General features: G+C 39.2%; 1 non-coding gene across 1 annotated transcript; it reads left to right on the top strand.

The window, feature by feature from the left end:
• The first annotated feature begins 6,771 nt into the window (after positions 1 to 6,771).
• Positions 6,772 to 6,878, top strand: LOC145561141 (small nucleolar RNA R71). Its single transcript, XR_014093718.1, has one exon. It is a non-coding gene; the product is annotated as a small nucleolar RNA R71 (small nucleolar RNA).
• The last annotated feature ends 739 nt before the right edge of the window (positions 6,879 to 7,617 follow it).

Below are 7,617 nucleotides of genomic sequence, written 5' to 3'. Positions count from 1 at the left end.
ATCAACTTATCCACAATGCTTATCATCATATACCAAGAATCAAAACATATTTTCTCAAGTATGGGGCACAGGGAAGCATGATTTACAATTCATTGGAATGTATTTTTGGAATTTTTTTTTTTCAATTTTTTTTTTATATTTTTCATATATAAGAAAGCAATAAAACTAACCTAGAAAGCAATAAATCTAACCTAAGAAAACACACCAAAAATAAAAGAAAAGAGAAAAAGAAAGGTACTGTAGACACCCATTTGTGTCTCCCCAAAACCAAACCTAGTGATGAGTACTTTTCACGTCGAATCATAATCGAATGAAACGAAAGTGTGGAAAGGTCTAGTGTTGCGGAAAGTTTTATTTCTTTTCTTTTCTCTTCTCCCTGTTTTTTGAAAACTTTATTTTAAGAAAACAGCCAATCCAGTTTGGTTGGTCCATGATATGGGTCCAATAGTGGTGTAGTTGGATGGGGCTTGCAAAGACCTTTCCAACGATATATTATAAGCCCAATTTCGATGAATATTGAGGAATTTATGGCCAATTTACTAAACTGGGCCCGGTTTGAGCTTTAAGTACGGCCCAATGATCTAGGGGAGGGCCTAATATGATTTATCATTCCTAATGTAATTAGGAATGGTTTTGGTCTTCTAGAACATTCTAGAAGGTCTTATCATTCCTAATTCAATTAGGATTCTTCAGAGTTTTAATTAGATCAAATAGCATTTTCGACTGAAATTATATTATTTTATCTTCCAGTACGGTAAAATTATCAGATTTTCGAAAACGCGTTAAAATCCGGTTTGGCGTCCAACCCCAGGCCTTGGCGCCTGGAACCAGGATTGGCGCCAGAAGCCAGCCATTGGCGCCTGGCGCTAGCCACTGGTCCTGGCGCCAATGAGCCAGGGCTGGCGCCAAGTTAGTTTTGTGATCTTCAGACTCTGTTTTGATAAATTATCCTTTTTTGGATGTTTTTCTCTATAAATATCGTATCAAAAACTCCGTTTTGATTCACGGATTGTCAATATTCATTCACCATTTTCATCTACAATCATCAATCGTCAACAATTACTTTATGAATTATTAATCTTTTAGCATTCTTTCTAAACTTTGCTCTTTAATACAAAATTCCGCATTCACAAGATCTTGATACACCTAGCCATATTCGAAGTTGCCTTCGCCCTAGACGTGAAAGGTTTTAATTTCTGAGGGTTTGGTCCCAAATCTCTCTTTCAATTATTTAATTTGATTGTTTTGATTATTATTTTCCTTGAAGTTACTAACGTGTGTATTTTATAATTAGAAAGAGGTACGAGGCATCCAAGTAAGTACTTTAATTGATTTTATTGATATTATGATGTAGATATCATGTTTAGATTGTTATTTTGATTCCTAGTATCATGTCTAGGGTAATTTTAATATCGAATATGATTGTTATGATGCTTCCTATGTTCTTCCTAATATTTGTTCATGTTAGTATCATGTTAGGGTTAAAGATTTGATTTTTATTGCTTAGTGACATGCTAGGGTTTGTTATTAATCTTGTTAGTATCATGCCTAGGATCTTGCTATTTTTATTATGCTTTAATATTAACATGAACATGATTATGATTATAATTGTTATAATTTATGATGATTATGAATATTATTATTATTATTATTATTATTATTATTATTATTATTATTATTATTATTATTATTATTATTATTATTATTATTATTATTATTATTATTATTATTATTATTATTATTATTATTATTATTATTATTATTATTATTATTATGATTATGATTTTTATTATCATGATATTATTATATGTTGCTTGGTATATTTTTTATTGTTCAACCAATTCCCTTTTATGCATGTTAAAGGGAATTGGTACTTGCAATCACGCTTAATAAGATAATTAATAATCTTGTTTAGGGTTAATTGTGATTATAATTCAAGTGATCGCCAATAATAGTTTGTTTGTGCATTAAATTCAACCAACATAGATTAAACAGGTTTAGGGTTAATCCTATTGATTGTATGTTAGTCAGAAAGCGCACATGAATACGATCAGAATAAAGTAGAGGCCTATTATTAGGGCAGGTTCAATCTCTTTTAGGTTGGATTTGTACCTTCATCCCCGAACCCTTATTTGGTTCATGACCTTATGGAGTTGACGATCTCTTGGATCGTTAAGGGATGTAACCTTCACCTCGTGAACGGTTTACAAGTTCCTTAAAAACTTGTTGGCGACTCTTTTGCTCTATCTTCTTCCCTTTTGGACGCCACCGTACTTTAGTGTATGATCATAGTGGGGTTCAAGCTAGTGGGATTAAATAAGGCTTGAAACTATTCCCTACAGGTACCAAATCCAAAATCTCCCCCAAGCCAGAATCAGACAATGTCCTCATTGGCTCGGGAACTAGCCCAGCATAGCTAGTCTTGATCATCCTCATCCATAGAGCCGAACCCTGCACCTCCACTGCCACATGTACCACCTGCACCAGAAGAGCTACCACCAAAATAATCAGCCTGAAAAGTCCCCCCCCCGCCGGTCCCCCGAAAGGAATGTCCTAGCCGTACCCATGGAAGGCAGAATAGTCAGTGTAAATACCATGGGCAGTGGGATCCCTATCGTATCCCTAGGGTGGAGGCTGAAACCAGTCAGGGTAAATAGCATCGTCGGGAATGTTGCCCCGACGAGCATAATCATCGTACATAGGGTAGAGAGCTCTACCCTGGTTCTTCTCCAAGTACCCTAACCTCTGGTCTATAGAGCCTACCATCCTCCTAAGGTTAGTGTGAGAATTCTCGATACGTCCTAAGGCCTGACGTATGCTCTGAAGATCCCAAACTGGGTCAGAGTCAACATGAGGGACAAAGTGAGACATGCGAGGTGGAGAAAACGCCACCTCGGGCTGAGGCTGGGGTGGTGGAACTGGTGGTGGTACTGGTGGTGCTTGCCCCCTAGCGTTGGCAACTAAAAGTTCATATGTGTAGGATGGTTGCCCTGGGGGAAAGGCGGTCAAGTCAGGACTAGGTAGGGGAAAGATGGGCAAAGGCTGCTCGGTCCCAATCCTAATACACCAGTGGGGTGTCTGCTCAGTATCCGGTCGTACCCACCCCAACTCCTCAAAATACCTAGCAGTCATATAGGTATCTGGTCCATAGTTGGTCAGTTGGTGGGGTCCATCCTCAACAAAACCGGCCTTTTTCACTGCTATTCTAGTGATAAGGCCTCCTATACGAATGGGGGTGCGAGATTGGGTACTGGCTGTGGCATGTCTACTCAAATGGTGAATAATGTACCTACCTATGTTCAATTTACCAAACCCAGACACATAGTGACCTATAACAGCTAGCTCGTTAGTTTGGGCGTTATGGGGCTCGTTCCTACCTAAAAAACACAAACCCGCAAATCTTTGCAAGATTTTTGGGATAGGGTGATGAATAGGTTTGGTACTAGCATGTTGAGGGTTGGGAGTAGGCAAACCAGTCAGAGCATGATAAATGTCACCCATTTTGTAATCAGCATGCCATTGGAATGGTAATTCAGAATTCAATTCAAACAATTTACAAAATTCCACAAATGTTAAACTAATATTTATATTATTCAACCTAAAAATTAAATTCGGTCCATTTCTACTATTTACAACTTTTAAAGAAGACAAGAATTCACAAGTCAATTCACGGTATGTAGGATAGTGCATATCAACAAATTTTCTCATGCCTATGTCATTAAAAAATCGTTCCACAAAATCATACAAACCATACGATTCTAAAGTAGGGCGGTGTAACCACCGTGAAGGAATTACCTCGCGCCCGACTAGGTGTTCTAACCGCTCCTTTTGCTCCTTGCTAGCAATGCGGATCGTCGGCCAGTACGGGAGTTGCAAATCCGGGTCATACTCCTCCCTCGAGCTAGAACTCCTACCGAAAATAGATCGAGCCCTCTTTGAAGCCATGGTAGAAATGGGTATGAAAATTAATTTGAAAGAAATTCGAAAATTTTTATATAGAAATGTAGAGGATGAAGAGGGGATTAAAAATATGTAAAAAGTTTTGAATTTGGTTGAGGAATGAAGGAGAAAACTTAGAGACAAGTTAGAGGAAATTTAAGTTTTAGAGAGAGAAAGTTATGGAGGAAAGAAGAAATGAAGGAAGAAAGAAAAAGAAAGAAGAAGAAATACGCGAACGCCCCTCGCGCCCGGTCGGGCGATCTAATAGCCCGATTTTCCTCAAGTCTCGCGCCCGGTCGGGCGATCTGATGCTCAAATTTTCGCCTCTTCTCGTGCCCGGTTGGGCGTCATTCGCCCGATCGGGCGGACAATTATGTCCGTATACGACGAATTTCGCGCCCGCTCGGGCGCTCATCGCCCGGTCGGGCAAAAATACTCGCTTTTAAAACCTAGCTCTCGCGCCCGGTCGGGCCCGAGGCTAATTGACGAAATCTCTACTTTCTTCTTTTCTTCAAATTTTGGCTAACTCCTTTCTTTCAAACCTGTATAAACACTCATAAAACCCATTAAATTCCCTCATCTCTCCTCTCATAAGAAAAAGAAAGAGAAAATAGTCTAAAAAGCATTAAAATACGGGTTGCCTCCCGCAAAGTGCTGGTTTATCTAGGTCCCGCACGACCTTCTTACCAAGTATAATAACTAGGACCCTTGGCCTAACACTTGATCGAGCGGTTTCTCACCCGTTCGAGCGGTGTTTTGGCTACGACGCGGCTTCCTGACATGCCCTGTGGGACGCCAATTCACCTTATCTGGTGGATCCTCCTTGACTTGGGTTGGGGGTTCTTCAATGCTACACACCAAAGATTCTTCTTTGATCGAGGGTTGCTTCAAATTGTCATTGCATTCAACACTTGCAACTCGATCTGGCGGAACACTTACCGTAGGCTCCATTTGCACAACTTTCTTGATTGATTCCACCTTTTCATCCTCAAAACCAAGAACGACGGTGTAGAGGTCTTTTTCTATTGCATCAACTTCCTTCTGCCATTTGTCTATCTCATCTGAAAGAGATGCAACAAAAGATACCACCTCCAAGGGATCTTTTTCAAGAGCTTGGGGCTTGTTAGAATAATTCTGAACCACATTAACACTAAAGCACTTCTCCTCTCTCATGGGGCTCTTAGGGGTATTATTAAGATTAAAAACAATTTTATCGTCCCCTACTGATAGTGTTAGTTTACCACTTCTCACATCAATAATTGCTCATGCAGTGTTAAGGAATGGTCTACCCAAAATAATTGGGGTTTTCATATCCTCAGCCATATCAAGAACAACAAAATCAACAGGTATATAAAATTTACCTACTCCAACGGGAACATCCTCTAAAACACCTAAGGGGTATTTGAAAGAACGGTCGGCCATTTGTAGAGTAATATTAGTAGCTTTTAATTTACCCATATTCAATTTGGAACACACAGATAATGGCATGACACTAACGCTAGCACCCAAATCACACAATGCATTATTAATCATTAGATTGTCTATATGACAAGGGATAGAAAAACTACCCGGATCTTTTAATTTAGGTGGAGATTTATTTTGAAGTACGGCACTACACTCTGCAGTGAAAGCTATTGTCTCTACCTCACTAATAGACCTTTTCCTTGTCAATATTTCTTTCATAAATTTTGCATATGAAGGAATCTGTGTGATTAATTCAGTGAAGGGAACTGTTACCTTCAAATCCTTTACCATCTCTAGGAACTTACCAAACTGCTTATCCAAGTTTGTCTTCAAGTGACGATTGGGGAATGGAAGTTTGATAATTGGATTTGGAGCATTATTGCTCTTATCTGGAGTGGCCACCTTCTCTGGAGTCGTACCCTGCAATGTAGAGTTAGATATATTAGTACTATGCTTTAGCCCTGCAGGGCTATTAGCTACATTGTCAGGTTTAATGGAATCAAGAATAGCATTATTTAATAAAACAGGTTCATCAACTCTTGGCATAGGGGGGACTTCATAGTTTGAACCACTCCTTAGAGTAATTGCATAGGCTTGATCCGTAGGCCTGGTCGGCTAAGCCGGCAAAGCTCCCTGTTGGCGGGCTTGTAGAGTAGCGGAAAGTTGCGCGATTTGATTATCTACGATTTTATTATGTGCCAGAATTGAATCAATTTGCGCATCTCTACTCTCCATATGCTTCTGCATATTAACTAGCATCGCTCTAATTTCCACAAAGAAGGGTCGGAAGATGAGGAGGATTGTTGTGGTTGGTTTTTCTGGCCAGCATTGGGATGATAATATTTCTGTTGTTGTTGTTGTGGCGCCTGTGGTTCTTGTGGTGGTGGATTTTGAACATTAGTACTCCGGTAGGAAAGGTACGGATGATTCTGATACCCAGGATTGTAGGTGTTGGAGTATGGGTTATTTTGCTTATAAGCTTGAAAGGCATTAACTTGCTCAACGAAACTCCTGCAATCTTGTTCCCAATGACCTATAATTCCACAATTTTCACAGAAAGCCTCATTAGCATTATTATGAATTGCAGAAACATTAGCTATATTGGCAGTGCTAAGATTATCTAATTTTTGGCAGATAGAGGTCAATTGAGCTTGCAAAAAGGATACAGAGTCAACACTACGCTTCCCCTTGTTAGCAAATCCTCTAGGATTCCCATATTGGGAATTGTGTATCGACATATATTCAATAACCTGACCTGCATCATCAACACTAAGATTCATAAATCTCCCACTAGCTGCAGAATCTAAAATTATTCTAGATGAATTTCCAATGCCATTATAAAAGGCTTGGATTAACTGCCATTGTGCTAAAATATGGTGGGGGCATTCTCTTTGTAGGTCCTTGAACCTCTCCCAAGCCTCATACAAAGTTTCATCGGCTTCTTGGGCAAAGTTCTGAATTGCACTCCGTAATACGGTTGTTCTCTCTGCAGGATAATACTTATTATAAAAATTCAAAACAAGAGTTTCCCAGTCAGTTATACCAAGTGAAGTTCTATTTAAGCCATTAAACCACAATTTAGCTTTTCCAGTTAAAGAGAAAGGAAAGAGAATCTCCCTGATTTGGTCTTGTGTGACCCCGGCTTGCCTGATGGTATTACAATATTGACAATAGTCGGCAATGTGAAGATTTAGGTCTTCACCCTTAGCTCCACTGAATTGCTTCCTCTCTATCATCGTTAAAAATTGGGGTTTAATTTCAAATTGTACCCCATCAAGAGCCGGAGTAGGGGTGAGATGTGGAAAATCTGTAAGCTTTGGTTGTCAGTAATCACTAAGCTTCTTTGGAGTCGTCATCTCTAATTATGTATCTGATGATACCTCTGAATCGCTAGAACCAGTTGGAGGATCGCAGTGATTATTATTATCACCAGAGTCCGCCAGAATTTGCTTGTAGAAATTCTTCTGTCTATGAAAGGATCGTTCGATCTCAGGATCGAATGGGATGTACCCTGATCTGGAACGCCTGGGCATAAAAAAAAAACTAAAAGCAAATATGAGATCCTCTAACTAATGTAGATAGGGAAGTAGGGTCGAATCCACAGAGAAACGAAACTTTCTATTCCTAATTAACTAAAGTAATCTAAATTATAAAGTAACCAATATGTGAATGTGAATGTGAAACTAAACTACGAGGATTAAGAATAAGGAGAAA

The sequence above is a fragment of the Chenopodium album genome, chromosome 9 (assembly GCF_948465745.1).
Source record: "Chenopodium album chromosome 9, dcCheAlbu1.1, whole genome shotgun sequence".
In the NCBI taxonomy this organism is placed as follows: domain Eukaryota; kingdom Viridiplantae; phylum Streptophyta; class Magnoliopsida; order Caryophyllales; family Amaranthaceae; genus Chenopodium; species Chenopodium album.
This window is presented reverse-complemented; position numbering and strand designations above follow the sequence as displayed.